This window comes from Chiloscyllium plagiosum, unplaced genomic scaffold (assembly GCF_037043375.1).
Source record: "Chiloscyllium plagiosum isolate Xiang-an unplaced genomic scaffold, Cpla_swu_hap1 HiC_scaffold_17, whole genome shotgun sequence".
NCBI lineage: Eukaryota > Metazoa > Chordata > Chondrichthyes > Orectolobiformes > Hemiscylliidae > Chiloscyllium > Chiloscyllium plagiosum.
In genome coordinates this window covers 34,902,425-34,922,818 of record NW_028270155.1, presented here as the reverse complement: position 1 = coordinate 34,922,818, position 20,394 = coordinate 34,902,425, and the positions used below count along the sequence as shown (strand labels likewise).

General features: G+C 40.3%; 1 protein-coding gene across 1 annotated transcript in view; it reads left to right on the top strand.

Moving 5' to 3' along the window:
- Positions 1-20,394, top strand: part of znf469 (zinc finger protein 469) — a 1,011,390-nt gene that overhangs the window by 509,262 nt on the left and 481,734 nt on the right. Inside the window, exon 4 of the mRNA XM_087995825.1 lies at positions 4,200-4,256. The gene's annotated coding sequence lies outside the window, so the exon portion shown is untranslated. The remainder of the gene's footprint in view (positions 1-4,199; positions 4,257-20,394) is intronic.

The window sequence follows — 20,394 nt, the reverse complement described above, 5'->3', positions numbered from 1 at the left end:
TTGATAAGGGATAGCATGACAGCTGTACTGAGGGAGGATATTCCCGGAAATACATCCAGGGAAGTTACTTGGGTTGAACTGAAAAAGAAGAAAGGAATGATCACCTTATTGGGCTTGTATTATAGACCCCCTAATAGTCAGTGGGAAGTTGAGAAACAAATTTGTAAGGAGACCTCAATTATCTGCAAGAATAATAAGGTGATTATGGTAGGATAGTTTGACTAGGACTGCCATTGTGTTAAGGGTTTAGATGGAGATGAATTTGTTAAGTGTGTACAAGAAAATTTTCTGATTCAGTATGTGGATGTACCTACTAGAGAAGGTGCAAAACTTGACCTACTCTTGGGAAATAAGACAGGGCAGGTGACTGAGGTGTCAGTGGGGGAGCACTTCGGGGCCGGCAACCATAATTCTATTAGTTTTAAAATAGTGATGGAAAAGAATAGACCACATCTAAAAGTTGAAGTTCTAAATTGGAGGAAGGCTAATTTTGATGGGATCAGGCAGGAACTCTCAAAAGCTGATTGGGGGCAGGTGTTAGCAGGTAAAGGAACGGCTGGAAAATGGGATGCCTTCCAGCCGAGATCATGAGAGTCCAGAGACAGTATATTCCAGTTAGGGTGAAAGGAAAGGCTGGTAGATGTAGGGAATGGATGACTAAATAAATTGAGGGTTTGATTAAGAAAATGAAGGAAGGATATGTTAGGTATAGACAGGATAGATCAAGTGAATCCTTAGAAGAGTAGAAAGGCAGTAGGAGTGTACTTAAGAGGGAAATCAGGAGGGCAAAAAGGGGACATGAGAATAGGCCCCCTCAAAGTTCAGCAAGGCGGCCTTTGTGTGGAGCCGCAGAACATGGGGGAGATACTAAACGAGTATTTTGCACCAGTGTTTATTATGGAAAAGAACATGGAGGAGATAGAATGTAGGGAAATAGATGGTGACATCTTGAAAAATGTCCATAATACAGAGGAGGAAGTACTGGATATCTTGAAACACATAAAAATGGATAAATCCCCAGGATCTGATCAGGTGTACTCTAGAATTCTGTGGGAAGCTAGGGAAGTGATTGCTGAGCCTCTTGCTGAGATATCTGTTTCATCAATAATTGCAGGTGAGGTGCCAGAAGACTGGAGGTTGGTTAACCTGGTGCCACCATTTCAGAAAGGTGGTAAGGACAAGCCAGGTAACTATAGACCGGTGAGCCTGATGTCGGTAGTGGACAAGTTGTTGGATGAAATCCCAAGGGACAGGATGTATATGTATTTGGAAAGGCAAGGACTGATTAGGGATAGTCAGCATGGCTTTGTGCATGGGAAATCATGTCTCACAGACTTTGGGGAGGCAGCCTTGCTGATTTTTGAGGGGCCCTATTCTCTCTCTAGTTACCTTTTTGTACTTAATGTATTTGTAAAAACCCTTCGGATTCTCCTTAACCCTACTTGCCAAAGCTATCTCATGTCCCAATTTTGCCCCCCGATTGAGTTTTTGAAAAAGTAACAAAGGGGATTGATGAGCGCAGAGCATTCGACATGTTCAATATGGACTTCAGTAAGGCTTTTGACAAGGTTCCCCATGGGAGACTGGTTAGCAAGTTTAGATCTCATGGAATATATGGAGAACTAGCCATGTAGATACAGAACTGGCTCAAAGGTAGAAGACCCCTGAAGAACACCACTAATCATGAATTGCAAACCAGAAAAGCACTCATTTATCCCCACTCTTTGCTTCCTGTTGGTCAACCAATCCTCTATCCATGCTAATACATGACCATCAAACTATTGTTGATTGTCTTCAAAGTCCATCTGGTTCACTAATATCCTTAGGGAAACAAACTGTTTTGGCATGCATCTAACTCCGATGTGGTTTAGTCCACTGAAATGGTCATCAAGTCACCCAATTGTATCCAAGGGCAACTAAGAATGGTTAATCAATGCTAACCCAGCCAGTGATGTCCATATACCATAAATGAATAGAAACAAAATGTAAGTTCAAACTACTAGTCTTCTGAGTTAGCTTAAAATTGCCTCCACCTTTGTTACTGTGCTCTTCTGATTTAATCTGGTCTCTTATGTTTCTATTTCCATCAACATGTAATTGCAGAAACAGCTGTATATTATTTCTATCAATATCACAGTGGTAGATCATCACCTCTGGACCAGCAGTTCTGTGTTTAAGGCCAACCTGCTCCCAAGATGGTGTATCATAGCACGTCTGAATAGGTTGATTTAAAAAAAAAGCTGCTAACTCCAATTTCTCCACCAAATATTGGAATTTGAACTCATGTTCCCAGAATCTTTGGCTGAGCTTTTGCATTACTAGACCAGTGACATTACCACTGTACCACTCCAGAGGGTGTTGATTTATCTCAGTTGGTTGAATGTTTGGTTTGCAAAGCAGTGTGGTGAGGCTTTACTCCAGCTGAGGTTACCATGAAGTACTTTCCTTCTCAACCTCTCTCCTTACCTGAAGTATGATGGCCCTCAGGTGAAATCATCAGCAGTCAATTCTCTCTAATGAGAGAGCAGCCCCATGGTCTGTAAAGATTATGGTGACTTGACTTGATGCCACTCCAGAAATGTGTAATAATATGTCTGAACAGGTTGATTAGAAAATATTTACCTCTGTCTTCACTGTTCAATACATGAACTATCTTAATTAAAACAGTCCAGTTGACTTCTATCAATATACTTGAATAGAACAGTGCAGTTAGGAGTTTTCAATCAAACAGATTGCTTATGTGGTCAAGAGAAAAGAGATTTGCATTGATATAGTGCTTTTTAGTAGGTAAAGTAGTATGGCGAGGGAAGAGCAAAGGGTGTGTAGGCAAGAGATGAGTTGACAATGAGTTGGAATGGGGGTTTTAAAAGGCCATGGGCATTATTAGATGTCTCTGGAATATGGAGAGCTGAGAGATGGGCCTACAATGGCACAGGAGACATGAAGAGCTGTGAAAGGTAGATGCAAGAGTGTTGATTGATGGTGGAAGCATAAGGTGCTGTGGGGTTGGGTGCAGAGGCACTGGTTGACAGAGCCGGTAAGAGGGGCCATGGGTTTGATAACAAAAAAACATAGTTTGGCATGGATGGAGCATAGAGTGAGGGGTGAGAGCAGGAGGAATATTTTTTCTGTCTAAAACATGATTTTTAATCTTTGACTAAAGTGCAGGCATCTCCAGGTAGGCTCTCTGATCATGTTTCCTTGGCAACTGGATAGCCTCTTAGAGTCACCTAGGTCCCCTGGCCTGATTCCCAATCCACTCAAATGCCCAGACTGAAAATTTGATGTGCCAGTGACCAGTTTTAAAGGTTGAGATCACAGAGCCTAGGTTGTTCCAAATTCTGCACTCTGATGCCAGAGATAAAAATGTTGGGCCTTCTTTTGCATTCCCAGATGGTCACTTTTCATTTGTCTGTCTACTTTATAAAGCTTTTATTTTCATAATCCCTATCTCATGAACAACACAAATTCATCTGTTGAGCATAAGTAGTCATTTAGACAGGGACAGAATACATGACATTACCAAGTCTAGAGTCTTTTGGAGTCAAAATATTGAGAAATCTTAGTGTGTACATTCCATTAGATACTGCTGAGATGATATCTGCAAATTCTTTATTTCTAATACTATGTTAACTTCTGTAATTTGCCATAATAACTGGTAATGTCTTCAATGAAATTCTTAACTTAGCCCCTGAATAACACTCAGATAATAATAAACAATAGTTTATGAAACCTATGGGGAGGGTATGAGTGTTTTTTTGGGGGGTGCAGGAGGATGAAGGGGCAACAAGAAATAATTGGTTGTTTAAGATTTATATTGAAGTTAATTATTTTAATAGTCTTAAAAGGGAATTTAATTGTTGTTTGTAAAATAATATTTTAAGTTATGTTGACCACCTAAAGATTGGGGTTAAGTTGTTCTCAAGGAGAAAAGCTGTAGACTTAAAGGATTAAGTATTGTTACAGTTTTATTGTTGTAATATTCTTAGAATTAATTCTATGATTCTAAGTATTTTTGCTTTTGGGCAATCCTAACCCAAGTCAATTTTCATTCAAGTATAGTAGTGCTATGCTTACAATGTAATCTTACAGTTGTGTCTCTTTCATGGTTTCCCTGTCAACTTTTTCTTATTAAATAATGAAATGTTTACCTTTGATCATTTTCTCCGACATTCATCCCTATATTCTATTTATTCCAGTAACCCTCTTTGAAAATTTGGATACAGACAGAAGAAAGTGGAGAAAATGTGGTGGAAGTAAGTTGCTTTTGTAATTTGGCTTGTGCAAATTTGTGCAATGGAACTCATTCCAGAAATATTACTTATGCTAACAACAGAAATAATTTTGCTCAGTTGATGATGCTGTCAACTCTGATTCAGAATATTATGAGTTTGAGTTCAAAACTGGACTTCAAGCTATCATTTAACCAGACATTTGCTCAGCGTTGAAGGATACTTGGCTCAGAGTCAAAAAATCATGGAGTCACGTTCCACTGAAGAATTTCACATAATCTAGATTATTGATTCTTGAGTGCCACACTTGAATAATGTTGTATTAAGACTTGCCATTTTGCAGATGACATGTTAAACTGAAGCCCTAACTGCTGCTTAAGCAAATGTACTAGATATTATGGCACTATGGCAAAGAAAAGAAGAATAGTTCTCCTATTTCCCTAAGCAGCATTGCTCCTTCACGTTACAAAAAAGAAAAATTGGTTATTCATCTCACAACTGCCAGTTTGGATGTATATCATTGGCTAAAAATTTCTTAATATAGGGAAGAAGAGCTCTCTTGAATATTCCCACAGTTTAAGTAAAACGTTTTATTCCACTTTAAGGATTAATTGGATACATATTTTTCCCAAATTATATACGAGTTAATATTTATGAATCTGCAAGGATTTTATTTTGTTTTTAAAGAAAGTGGATTGATTATGTGAAATCTGCAGAGTGGAAGAATGGAGAATCTCATTATTAATTGCTCCAAATATTGAATTTTGTACACCAGTATCAAGAGGAGGCAGTGGTGTAATAGTAATGCAACTGGACTGATAATTTGATTCCCAGGCTAATCCTTTAGAGATGTAGGGATGGACTTCAATGTTAGCAAATGTTGAAGTTTTAATTCAGTAAAATTCAGGAATTAAAAGTTCAACTAATGTTAGCTATAAATCACCATTGTTATATTTAAAAATCTGGTTCACTAATGCCCTACAGGGAAGGAAATCTGCCATCCTTATCTGGTCTAGCCTACATGTGACTCCACACCAGCAACAAATGTAATTTGACTCTCAATTGCCCTATGGGCAATTGGGAATGGACAATAAATACTATCCTAACCAATGTTATCCACTTCTCATAAATGAATTTAAAAATGTGGCCGACTCTTAACCACACTCTGGACAATAAATGCTGTTTTCCCTAGAGCACACGAGTGATATCCACACATGAACAAATTTTAAAAAGGTAAGATCCTTAGCAGAGGTATTCAGGGGGAAAAAGGTAACCTTTCAAAAAGGACACAGATGTGTGCAAATCTATTTGAGTGAGAAAATAATGAAGTGCAAGCCAAATTGTGTCCTTTCTATTGTCTGAATTATTTTAGGCATGGCAAACTCCTACTCACTCTTTCTCATGATGGAGTTGTAGGGAAAAATGTTTTGTTTAATGAAATTATTTGAAATGAAGTTAGATTTCAGTACTATTAAGGTAATGTGTTAGCTCTTTCATACATAGAAAGTGGTTTGGCAATGACTAATGTTTCAATTTAAACTGAGAACAGGATTATGAATTAAAATGATTAGTAATCAGTAGGATATGTATTGAGGTGTTCTCCCCAATTAGTTAGAGTTATTTGCTTAGGATATAGCATTGATGAGTGAATGAAGTTGTTCTGATTAAACAACTGTAGTTCACAGATTCTCAAGCTTGCTTTTACATTTTTTAAACATACACTGTGTGCATTGTCTTTTACTTTTCATATATTTTAGTTATGTTTCTTGTTCAAGAATTATTATGTTGTACCTCTCACTCAAAATGGGATGAGTCAACACACATTGTTTGAGATGATAACTCAGTTTCAGAAGGCATCTTACCTGTCATAGAGATGTACAGCACAGAAACAGTCCCTTTGGTTCAACCGTCCATGCTGACCAGATATCCTAACTAATCTAGTCCCATTTGCCACCACTTGGCCATATCCCTCTAAATCCTTCCTATTCATATACCTATCCAGATGCTTTTTAAATGTTGTAATTGTACCAACCTCCACTACTTCCTTTGGAAGAACACAGCAAGCCAGGCAGCATCAGCATTAGTGAACCAGATGCTTTTTTTATCACTAATGCTGCCTGGCTTCGTGTTCCTTCCAGCCTCCTGACTGTCTATTTTGGATTGCACCATTTGCCGGTTTTTTTTGTCTCCACCAATTCTTCTGGCAGCTCATTCCATACACTCACCACCTTTTGCATGAAAAAGTTGCCCTTAGGTCCCTTTTAAATCTTTTTCCCCCTCAACCTATACCTATGCCCTCTAGGTCTGGACTCCACTGCCTCAGGGGAAAGACCTTGTCTACTTACCATATCTATGCCCTTCATGATTTTATAAACCTCTATAATGTCACCCCTCAGCATCCCAATGCTCTAGGGAAAACAGTCCCATCCGATTCAGCCTCTCCTGATCGCTAAGACCCTCCAATCTGGCAACATTCCTGTAAATCTTTTCTGAACCCTTCCAACTTTCACAATATCCTTCCCAATATCTTATGCATAATATTCCAATTAAATCTGTTGGACAATAACCTGGTGTTGTGTGATTTTTAACTTTGTACACCCTAGTCCAACACCAGCATCTCCTAATCATCACAATATTCCTGTCCTGGACATATTTCTGCGCATTGTAAATTGAATAGAAAATAAGAATAATTAACACTCAATGTTCAAATTTTAACTAGAGTTAGCTTTTATGAGGACAGGATATTTCTCTGACACTTTTTCATTCAATATTGGAATGTTTTCTTCTGATGAACTGTAAGGGAATGAGTTCAATAAATTGAGTTTGAAGTTATGCCTTTCACTAACTTTAGTTTTCCAAAACAAAGCCTTTCTCTGTTCCATTTGAAGTATACATTGGAAGTAACTGAACTACATTTGTTGGGGGCTCTGATTTTTTGAAGCAATGTTGAGGATTTTTTTGAAAAAATCCTTTGGCTTGCCTGGTGTTATATTCTGAAGTACATTCTTGGGAAATTAGGGCAGAGTTTCACAGATGAGAACAGAGTCAGATGGTTCCATACTTCTACACTGTAGGTTGATTGCTGATACGATCCCAACCCCTTGTCCATCCTCCCAGAGGCAAGCTGTCACCTGGAAGTAACAGCTAGCTAAATTAAGGTACATTCATAGCCAATTAAGGCCAATTATCACAAGATGGATAGAATTTTCATAGCAAACATGGCATCCCTACCTCTCGGCCAGAAGATCCAAGTTCAAGTCCCACCTGCAATTTCATAACATTACCAAACATGTTGAGGCTTTCCCCACATAGTTAGCCACAGCTAGAAGGACAAGGACAGTAGATACATGGGAACACTACCACCTTCAATTTCCCTTCCAAGCCACTCAAAATCCTGACTTGGAAATATATTCTTGTTCCCTCACTATCAATAGAACAAAATCATGGCATTCCCTCCCTAATGGCATTGTGGATGAACTTACAGCAGGTGGACTGCAGCTGTTCAGGAAGGCAGCTCACCACCACCTTTTTAAGGGCAACTAGTGATGGACAATAAATGCTATATGGTCAGCAATGCCCACATCTCATAAATAAATAAAATAAACTGTGGTCTGTATAGGGGTAGACTATCAGCTACAGTCAGACATTAATGTCAAAATTTTAGAAATGCTGAGAGGGTACTTCAAGGTGGAGGCGTCTTCTCTTTCCCTTACATAACATGTAAGGCCATAGCTCCTACCATGTTGGAGGCCCTAAAATTAGTGAACACATTCTCTGATCACTAATTGGCCAATTCAGGGAACAATCACTGCTCAATGACTGTTTCCGGCACAATGTAGGGTGAGCAAACCCAATTGACTTTGATATCAGAGTCTCAGTCCTAAATTACCTGTTTGTAATCCCTCAGAAATGACCATGCAAGTCTTTCAGTTCAATGGTAATTAGAGATAGAACATAGAATATAGAACAGCACAGCACAGGCACAGGACCATGATGTCTGAACATGATGCCAAATGACACTAATCCCTTCTGCCTGCCCTTGGTCCATATCCCTCCATTCTTTGCATATTCATGTGCTCATGTAAATCTCTCTTAAATGCCCTTTCCATATCTGCCTCTACCACTACCCCCGGCAATGCCTGCCAAACTCCTACTACTCTCTGTATAAAAAATTTAACCCTCACATCTCCTTTGTGCTTTCCTCCTCTCACCTTAAATGTCTTCCCTTTAGTATTGGAGATTCCAACTCTGGAAAAAAGATTCTGACCATCAACCCTATCTATGCATCTCAGAATTTTAGAGATTTCTACCCAGTCTTCTCTCAGCCTCCACAGCTCAATAGAAAATAACCCAAGTTTTTCTAGCCTCTCCTTATACCTTTAGGGCGGCATGGTGGCTCAGTGGTTAGCACTGCGGCCTCACAGCGCCAGGGACCGGGTTCAATTCCCGCCTTGGGCAACTGTCTGTGTAGAGTTTGCACATTCTCCCTGTGTCTGCGTGGGTTTCCTCCGGTACTTTGGTTTCCTCCCACAGTCACAAAGATGTGGGGAAATGGGTCTGGGTGGGTTGTTCTTCGGAAGGTCGGTGTGGACTTGTTGGGCTGAAGGGCCTGTTTCCACACTGTAGCTAATCTAAAAGCTCGCACCTTCTAATTCAGCCAGCATCCTGGTAAACCTCTTCTACACCCTCTTCAAAGCTTCCACATCCTTCCTGTAATGTGGCAACCAGAACTGAATGCAGTACTCTAAATTCTAAGGAATTTCTGATGAAGGGCTTTTGCCTGAAACATCGATTTTCCTGCTCCTCGGATGCTGCCTGACTTGCTGCACTCTAAGTATAGCTTAACCAAAGTATTGTAAAGCTGCAACATGACATCCTGACTCTTGTACTCAAGTCCCTGACCAATAAAGACAAGCATGTCTTATGCCTTATTTACCACCCGATCTATTTGCTTGGACACTTTCAGAGAGCTATGGACTTGAACCCCAAGATCCTTCTGTACATCAATGCTGTTAAGGGTCCTGCTATTAACTGTACACTTTTCCTTAACATTTGATCACCCAAAGTGTAGCACCTCACACTTACCCAGATTAAACTCCATCTGTCATTTCTCTGTCCATATCTGCAACTGATCTATTTCCCACAGTATCCTTTGACAACCTTCTATACTATCGATAACTCCACCGATCTTTTTATCATCTGCAAACTTACTAACCCATCCATGTACATTTTCATCTAAGTCATTTATATGTATCACAAATAGCAGATCAGTAACAAATACTTCCAGTGATTTCTGTATCGCATGAAACAATAAATTAAAAAAATTAGCAGCAACTGTAAGGGAACGAGCTCAATAAAACTACATATTTCCTCATTTAAGAGAGGAGAAGTTTGGACTGTAGACTCACTTCATCAGGATATTTGCTATGTAAATCTCACTGATAACATTGTACATGTTTTATTTCTGCTGGTGAGTTATAGCAGGAATCATATGTTTCTCTCTGGTGTTTGTGAGCTACATTCATCAAATATATGGCCATGACTTGGATGGGCAATTGAAATTCTCCAACATTCCTTTCTCCAAATATCATTCCAGAACAGTAAGGTTAGAATTTTTGATTGTCATGTGCTGTGTCCTTTCATTTCAGCACTAGTCTGAAGGTTTTAAATATTTCAGGTAGTTTCATATCCTGAAGAAAATATTCTTCTCTCAACCAACATTACTGAAAACATAATTTCATTTTTTGTGGCATATTGGTAAATGGCAAAAGGCTACAGAATGCTGTATTGCCAAGGCATCCAAATATCTTGAACTTGAAACTAAAGAAAGCATTCATGTGCAGGAAGTAAATAGAGACATAGAGATGTACAGCACAGAAACAGACCCTTTGGTCCAATTTGTCCATGCTGACCAGATATTCCAACCCAATCTCGTCCCACCTGCCAGCACCCAGTTCATATCCCTCCAAACCCTTCCTATTCATGTACTAATCCAGATGCCTTTTAAATGTACTCGCAATTGTACTAGCCTCCACCAGTTCCTCTGGCAGCTCATTCCATACATGGTACCACCCTCTATGTGAAAAAGTTGCCCCTTAAGTCTCTTTTATATCTTTCCCCTCTCACCTTAAACCGATGCCCTCTAATTCTGGACTCCCCCACTCCAGGGAAGAGACTTTGTCTATTTATCCTATCCATGCCCCTCATGATTTTATAAACCTCTATAAGATCACCCCTCAGCCTCCGATGCTCCAGGGAAAACAGCCACAACGTATTCAACATCTCCCTATAGCTCAAATCCTCCAACCCTGGCAACATCTTTTTAAATCTTTTCTGAACCCTTTCAAGTTTCACAACATCTTTCTGATAGGAAGGAGACCAGAATTGTATAGAAAGGCAAATGGAATGCTGGTCTTTTCTAAAGTAAGTGGATTCCTAAAGTAAATAAATATACTTTATTTATTTATTTATTATCGCATGTGTTTTGTTACAAAACATAGTGAAAAATGATGTATGCTTTTACAATATTTGGGAAGTCTTCCTACTACGTACAGAATATTGTTAAGGTTGCATATAAGAACTGTTTTTATCTCCTTACTTGAGGAACAATAGATTGGACCCATGCACTTTCAAGTCTTGAAACAATATGCTGATCATGTAGAAACATAAAAGATTCTGAGGGGGCTTGGCAGGGTGAATTCTAAGAGGATGTTTCACTTCTTGGGGAAATGCAGAATTTTGAATTAGAATTTTGCATGAAAACCAGTTGAGACATAGTTTAAAACTAAGAGGTGTCCCATTTAAGATAGAGATGAGGAGAAATTTATTCTCATTGGGTTGTGAGTCTTAGAAATTTCTTCCAAAGAGAGCAATGGAGGTTAGATCATTGAACATATGCAAGGCTGAGTGAGACAATTTCTTGATCTACAAAGTGATGAGGGAAGGATAGGCCAAAGGTAGATTGAAGACCAGAATCAGTTCAAATGTGGATTATCTTAATAGACAGAGCAGGCTCCAGGGGCCAAATACCCTATTTTCACTCTAATTCCTTATGATCTTGTTGTGCTTAAAATTACAGTAACATCAATTTAATGTCTTCAATGTACATTGAATAACTTAGGGTTTTTCTAATACATGTATTATGTTACAATATAAATTAAAGTTTTGCTTTCAAGTTATACATTTTAATGGCACATTTAATAATGTATATGGGAAGCATCTCCTCTTGTGCAGTTAGACTCAGCATTATGCACGGTTTGCAAGAATGAGCTTCACACTGTCAACAAATTTGAAAGCATCTATTGCTGGGATTCCATAAGACTGTTACTTATCCTCCCTGATACCTCTACCACCAAACCATTCTCCTTTGCCTTCTCTCATTTACAGTTCATTTTCTGCCATCGGCACTCAACTTTGCTCATGTCTCCCTTGGGTGCAGTCATCCTCAGTGCAGTCATTATGTATCCTATCCCCAATAGTTTTTATTGTCAAGCCAATGCAGAAACCACTGAACGCTCCAGTCTTGTTAATTGCTGTTTTATAGTTTGCTTGTTGTCCCAAGGTTTTATCACTAACTTTACAACCACTGCATATATATTCAGCATTAAGTCCTTAGTGTTTTTTCTTCAACTCAACATAGTTGAAATAAAATCAAAAAAGGAATGTGAATGATAGAAATCGGAAATATAAACAGTAGCCTAGTGGTTATATTAGTAGATTAGCAACCCAGAGGCCTTCAGTTCAAAAGGCTGTTGAATATATTTCAACAGCATGATAATTTGTGGTCTGGCAGCCAGGGGAAAAATACTTTAAAAACTGCTGGATATTTGTAAACACCCTACTGGTTTCAGAACATCATCAGCGAGTGCCCTGTGTCTCTTATATTACATTTTACATTAATTTTAATGCTCTTGGGCCAGTTTGGCATAGGGAGTAAATATTCCCTTGTTTATTTTGCTCGTATCCCAAAAGCAAATAAACTACACAGTCATAAAGAGGAAATACCAGCTCAAGGTGGACACATACCTTTAGATCCACATCCAAAAATGTTAACTTTTACTTTGCCTTTTCTGAGGATTATATAGTTGCTGTACATTGCAATATGTTTTGTTTTATCATTAACTTGACAGCCCACAATTGTTCACCTGATGCCAACTGTTTCACTCTCCTTTGGTCTCCTCACATATAAAATTTATTGCCCCTATTCTCATGGCTGCCTGCACTTTACTAATTTGAGTTCCTTTAAATATAATACAGGCTATGGGAATGTACCATGGTTTTGTATCAAAGGCTTGTATTTTGCAAAAATTTCCAGGTAATGTAAAAGATATTTGAGTAAATTCGGTTCTTAACAATCAGGGAAAACAATCAAGTACAGACTATAAGTCATTGCATGAAAAACAGAGTTATATTTTTATCAGCTATAATGGACAAGATTTTGCATTTGGCTCAAGTTCAAAGGTATGATTCTGAAAGTATGGGTTTAAAGACATGATGACAGTGATTATATTGATTGTGTACATTGTCTTAAATATTTATGGCAGTCAGGTGGGAGGAGGGCCAAAGTCCCAGCAAGAGAGGCAGGATTGCTCAATGCTTTAGTGATGCAGTCTGTGAAATAAACAATATAGTTTATAAATATTTTAAGACCATTTAAGTTTGAGTTTAGGATTGTGGATCAGTGGCATGTGTATTTTCTGTGTGTTTGAAGTTAATAATTAGCTTTCAAATATTTCTGTAACCACAGTGAAATATTTTAAAATAGTTTATGTTACCTTCTTTAGCAGCATTGTTTTTATGTTTATCTTAGAATGTTTTATGACTCATCAAGGTGATTTAAGGTCTGTTAAATTCCTATAGTGTTTTTTTTAAGCTTAAGGGTAACACTCCCTAGCTTAAAGAGACATTTTTCAATTTTATTTCATTTTTGAGCTGTTCTATGAAATCTTTGAATTTGAGATGGTTGAGTAGAAGACTGCTCATGAGAGGTGGAGTATATAGTGAAATCAAATTACCTTAGAATAAAGAGTTAATCCCAAACAAGAAGTGATGGGATCAAACTCAAAAGAGGTTACTTGAAGTTGATTAAGTTTAGGTGTACGATAGTTCCAGGATGAGATTATCTGCATCTCCAGTCGATGAGTTAATATCACAATTATCTTAATTTTATTGAGGTGTTATGAAAAGATTATTTTTCTCTGATATGGAATATTATTCAAGGGATCTTTTGGTTACTATACATCGGATGTTGTTTTTATTGGAATTTATAAAGAAATGTTTTTGAATTAATGGGATTATACTTTTAATTTGTTTTAAAATCTTGGAATTTATAAGTTAATAGTTAATTTATTCTATTTTCTCTTTATTCCTCGTAAATAAACTCGTATTATTGAAACAAAATCTGCAACACTGCATGCTTATGTCTCAGTGTGTAATGACCTAATTAAAACCAAAACAAGGCAAACTATGATCCAGCAAACCAGATCGTAATCTGATTAGCTGTCAACAGTTGGGATCATAACAAGCCCTTGAGATAATGTTGGATGAAGAAAGAGTGCACTGATATCCACAAACTGCATCCAACACTCTGCAACATTGACTTGTCAGTGGCACTGGTGACTCAAACATGCATGGAGTTACAAGTTGTGCTGATGCCAGTGAGCCCCTCCAATAACCCAGTATGCCAACAAAAGATTGAGATATTCACCAATGAGGATGCCACTCTGACATTGTCAATGGCTTTGTGGACCCACAAACTTAGAAACCATCTATACAACAAGGCCTTATGATGGGTGTGCATTGATACTGGTGCAGCAGCCAATAGCAGCACACCCAGCTCAAATTGGGTCCCAGAGTATGCAGATCTGCTGGATGATTACACACAAATAAAAAGAGCTATGAACAGTTTTACCTTACTCTTTACCCCATCCTGAGGATGACTCTGGAACTATTTCCTGTCATTCCCTACATGTTCTGTTCTGCATCTTCTTCCCTCTCCTTGCTTCTTCTTCCACACTCTCCTCTCTTCCTTCCTCCTTTCCTCATCTCTCTACATTTCACTTCATTAATCCCTTGGAGTTCACACTTTCATGGAGGACCAAGTTATGGAGAATGCTGCAAACATTGAGCGAGACCCTTGCAGAAATATACCTCAGGATGCAATCCCATGAGTTGAGGCAGTTGAACTGTACCTTCAGAAGTCTAATGGCTTGATTTGTGGTAGTCCATGTGAGCAGGTGCCTTTTGTGAAAATATCTCTGTGTCTTCATCTCAGGATCATCTAAATGGCTGCAGTCATCATTCCAAGATCTACCCCTTATTCCTTAGAAACTCTTCATGGTGACTTGAAGAGCTGCAGCACCTTAAACAGCTGAAGGATGAAATGTTGCGGCAGCTGCATAGAGAGCAAATGCACATCTATTTAACTTTCTTGTTGTGATCACTTGCCAGCTGAGCATTTAGAGCATGGAAGCCCTTGCACCCACTCCTTAAACATTCAGCTAATATAATACAAGCTAGTATGTATTCTCTCTCTAACAACATTGTGGGTGTCCCATATCACATGAACTGCAGCAGTTCAAAGAGGCAACTTATCATCACCTCTTCAAAGATAACTGAAGGTAAGCAATAAATGTTGGACCAGCCAATGGTCCCCATATCCCATGAATGAATTTTAAAATGTTTTAAAACTCTCATTGGCTGTTCAATTAACACCATAATAGTGTATTGGGTGTAATTCGTTATGTTCTCTAGCTGAAAGAATCCAGAAATAGAATCACATTTCATTGCCCACCTACAAACGCCCAAAATATCTAAAACTATAAGAAACAAAAACAGAAGTTGCTGGGAAAACTCAGCAGGTCTGGCAGCATCTGTGGAGAAAGAAACATAGTTAATGTTTCGGATCCATTGGCCGTTCTTCTGAACTGCAGTTTATTTCTGATTTCCAGCATCTGCAGTTCTTTTGGTTCTTTTTTGAAACTATAAGTACTGCCTTACATTTTTTGGTGCAGGAGAGGGGTTGAGGGCTCATGTGGTGCAGGAATGGTGTCCTTATCTCTGAGCCAGGAAGCCTCGGTTTAAGTCCTATCTGCTCCACAGGTGAGTCATAATACATTTGGACAGGTTCATTTAAAAAATCTGGCTAACTTTCACAAATAGTACATTAGTGACCTGCATAGTGGTGCGTTGCTTCTGACAAGATACCATGTTAGTGTGCAATTGATCCTTGAGATGAGCCATAGTGACTTTAACAGTTTGGGCAGCATGGTGGCTCAGTAGTTAGCATTGCTGCCTCAGAATGCCAGGGACCCGGGTTCGATTCCAGTCTAGGATGACTTTCTGTGTGGAGTTTCCACATTCTCCCTGTGACTATGTGGCTGTCCTCCAGATGCTCCAGTTTCCTCTCACAATCCAAATATGTGCAGGTTGGCCATGCTAAATTGTCCATAGTGTCCAAGAATATGTAGGTTATGTGGATTTGCCAATGGGAATGCAAGGTTGTAGGGATAAGGTGGGGGATGAGTCTGGGGGTGGGGGGGATGTTCTTTGGAGGCTGAATGGCCTGCTTCTACACTGTAGGGATACTATAATGGTGATAATGACAAAGTATGAACAGCTAACTGGCAAGTAGTACTGTTAAAGCTAAGTTCTTTCTCAATAAAGTTATTAATTTCAATTAGCATCTGACTAGATAGGCACTGTCACCTAGGGCACTCTTTCTATGGCAAATCCAAAACGTTACTTCTTCAGCAGGAGATATTACACTGAGGAGAAGATGTTCACTGCCTTCCATCTCACTATTCCTACTCATGTACAGGGCTCTGCACTACTCCTTAGGATTTTTGTGAATCTGATGCAATATTAAACCCATAAAATGAGGCTGACACCTGTGGCCACTGCTTTGTGACTTAGAGTCATAGAGTCATAGCAATGTACAGCATGGAAACAGACCCTTCAGTCTAACCGTCCATGCCAACCAGATATCCCAACCCAATCTAGTCCCACCTGCCAGCACCCGGGCCAAATCCCTCCAAACCCTTCCTATTCATATACCGATCCAAAACGCCTTTTAAATGTTGCAATTGTACCAGCCTCCACCACTTCCTCTGGCAGCTCATTCCATGCACGTACCATACTCTGCGTGAAAAAGTTGCCCCTTAGGTCTCTTTTATTATCTTTCCCCTCTCACCCTAAACATATGCCCCTCTAGTTCTGGACTCCCCAACCCCAGGGAAAAGACTTTGTCTATTTATCCTATCCATGCCCCTCATAATGTTGTAAATCTCTATAAGGTCACCCCTCAGCCTCCAATGCTCCAGGGAAAAAAGCCCCAGCCTGTTCAGCCTCTCCCTATAGCTCAAATCCTCCAACCCTGGCAACATCCTTGTAAATCTTTTCTGAACCCTTTCAAGTTTCACAACATCTTTCTGATAGGAAGGAGACCAGAATTGCACGCAATATTCCAACAGTGACCTAACCAATGTCCTGTATAGTCACAACATGACTTCCCAACTCCTGTACTCAATACTCTGACCAATAAAGGAAAGCATACCAAATGCCTCCTTCACTATCCTATCTACCTGCAACTCCACTTTCAAGGAGCTATGAACCTGCACTCCAAGGTCTCTTTGTTCAGCAACATTCCCTCGGACCTTATCATTAAGTGTATAAGTCCTGCTAAGTTTTGCTGTCCCAAAATGCAGCACCTCGCATTTATCTGAATTAAACTCCATTTGCCACTTCTCAGCCCATTGGCCCATCTGATCAAGATCCTATTGTAATCTGAAGTAACCTTCTTCGCTGTCCAATACACCTCCAATTTTGGTGTCATCTGCAAACTTACTAACTGTACCTCTTATGCTCGCATCCAAATCATTTATTTAAATAACAAAAAGTAAATGACAAAAATGACTTCTGGTTCACAGAGCCTTGAAAATTATCACCATTTTAGATTCAAATGTGAGACTCATTGAGTGTATTTCTCATAATACTCTATGTGGCTGCTGGACTAATATAATAGCTTGGACTTTCCACTGGACAGATATTTGTTATTCCCACATAAATAAGAGATACTTAGAACGTAGAACATAGAACATAGAAAAGTACAGCACAGAATAAGCCCTTCACCCTGCGATGTTGTGCCAAGGATTAATCCTAATGTAAAATAAAATAAGCTTACCTATGCACCCTTCAATTCACTGCTGTTCATGTAGATGTCCAGTAGGCGCTTAAATGTCCATAATGACTCTGCTTCCACCACCACCGATGGCATTGCATTCCATGCATTCACAACTCTCTGCGTAAAGAACCTACCTCTGATGTCCACTCTGTACCTTGCGCCTAATATCTTAAAACTATGACCCCTCATCCTATTCAATCTTACCCTGGGGAAAATTCTCTGGCTATTAACTCTATCCATGCCTCTCATTATCTTGATTTGGAGATGCCGGTGTTGGACTGGGGTGTACAAAGTTAAAAATCACACAACACCAGGTTATCGTCCAACAGGTTTAATTGGAAGCACACTAGCTTTTGGAGCGCTGCTCCTTCATCATGTTTTTGTGGAGTATAAGATCGTGAGTCACAGAATTTATAGCAAACGTTTACAGTGTGATGTAACTGAAATTATATATTGAAAAAGACCTGGATAATCTCATTATCTTGTATACCTCAATCAGGTCACCTCTCTTCCTCCTTCTCTGTAGAGAGAAAAGTCCAAACTTAGTCAACCTCTCTTCATAAGATAAGCCCTCCAGTCAAGGCAGCATCCTGGTAAAACTTTGTTGCACCCTCTCCAAAGCCTCTGTATCTTTCCTATAGTAGGACGACCAGAACTGGACACAATGTTCCAAGTGTGGTCTCACCAGGGACTTGCCGAGCTGTAGCAAAACTTCACAGCTCTTAAACTTGATCCCCCTGTTAATGAAAGCCAAAACACCAAATGCTTTCTTAACAACTTGTAGGGACCCTATGAAATCCCCATCGTAACAAACTTGGAAGGAAATGCCTTGGAAATTGAAGATTCTGCTCGGCGATCTTGGAAATGGAAAGATTCAATTTAAATCAGTGAATTTGGAGAGTTCCAATGAAGTTAATGGAAAATTAATAAAAGACTTTCTCCTGAGTAACTATTCAACTGAACCCATACTTACCTCACACACTCAACTGCACCTCCTCCAGACCACTTACATCCCCATATCCTGAACAAATAATTCTTTACAAATAATACAACAATATAACATTGCTACATAATGTTAGATTAGTAATCTAAGAAGTCAGTTTCCTGATAGCAGTCTTGTCACAACCAGCTTTTCTCTCTACGAAGTGCTTTCACTACCAAGAAGAAAAGACTTTCTATTCTTCATGTATGCATCATTGGCTATAATGACAACCAAGGATTTGAGCAAATGTGACCTACAGCCCTCGATTGTGCAAATATTTGTCAGTTTAAACCTATTTACTTGCTTGGCAGGCAAGTGTCCATCAAATGACTGCTGAAATTGCTTAATTTGCTTTCAGTTGTAAAATTATTTTTCAGGCAGACCCTTTGCAACTCATATCTGGAATAGACTATGTGCCATGTTCAAATTCCATAAAAATATTGAACAAGCACCAATGCGAGGCAAGTCGTAGAAAAACTTGCAATGTGTAACTTTCATTTGACTTGCACTGATTCCAAATCTTTGAAGCTAATGTATATGGACATAATTAAGGCAAGGCTATTTTAATTCTATGAGGAGAAAGTGAGTTCTGCAGATGCTGGAGATCAGAGCTGGAAATGTGTTGCTGGAAAAGCGCAGCAGGTCAGGCAGCATCCAGGGAACAGGAGAATCGACGTTTCGGGTATAAGCCCTTCTTCAGGAATGGGGAAAGTTTGTCCCGCAGGCTAAGATAAAAGGTAGGGAGGAGGGACTTGGGGGAGGGGCGTCGGAAATGTGATAGGTGGAAAGAGGTCAAGGTGAGGGTGATAGGTCAGACTGGGGTGGGGGCGGAGAGGTCGGGAAGAAGATCTCAGGTTAGGAAGGCGGTGCTGAATTTGATGGATTTGACTGAGACAGGGTGGGGGGAGGGGAAATGAGGAAACTGGTGAAATCCGAGTTCATCCCTTGTGGTTGGAGGGTTCCTAGCCGGAAGATGAGGCGTTCTTCCTCCAACCGTCGTTTTGTTGTGGTCTGACGATGGAGGAGTCCAAAGACCTGCATATCCTTGGTGGAGTGGGAGGGGGAATTGAAATGTTGAGCCACAGGGTGGTTGGGTTGGTTGGTCCGGGTGTCCCAGAGGTGTTCTCTGAAACGCTCCGCAAGTAGCCGGCCTGTCTCCCCAATATAGAGGAGGCCACATCGGGTGCAGAGGATGCAATAGATGATATGTGTGGAGGTGCAGGTGAATCTGTGGCGGATATGGAAGTTTCCTTTGGGGCCTTGGAGGGAGGTGAGGGGGGAGGTGTGGGCGCAAGTCTTGCACCTCCTGCGGTTGCAGGGGAAGGTGCCGGGAGTGGAGGTTGGGTTGGTGGGGGGTGTGGATCTGACGAGGGAGTCACGGAGGGAGTGGTCTTTACGGAATGCTGATAGGGGAGGGGAGGGAAATATATCCTTGGTGGTGGGGTCCGTTTGGAAATGATGGCGGATGATGCGCTGTACATGGAGATTGGTGGGGTGGTAGGTGAGGACCAGTGGGGTTCTGTCCTGGTGGCGGTTGGAGGGGCGGGGTTCAAGGGCAGAGGAGCGGGAAGTGGAAGAGATGCGGTGGAGGGCATTGTCGACCACATCGGGGGGGAAATTGCGGTCCTTGAAGAAGGAGGCCATCTGGGTTGTGCGTTTTTGGAACTGGTCCTCCTGGGAGCAGATGCGGCGGAGTCGAAGGAATTGGGAGAATGGGATGGCGTTTTTACAGAGGGCAGGATGGGAGGAGGTGTAGTCCAGGTAGCTGTGGGAGTCGGTCGGATTTCACCAGTTTCCTCATTTCCCCTCCCCCCACCCTGTCTCAGTCAAATCCATCAAATTCAGCACCGCCTTCCTAACCTGAGATCTACTTCCCGACCTCTACGCCCCCACCCCAGTCTGACCTATCACCCTCACCTTGACCTCTTTCCACCTATCACATTTCCGACACCCCTCCCCCAAGTCCCTCCTCCATACCTTTTATCTTAGCCTGCTGGACA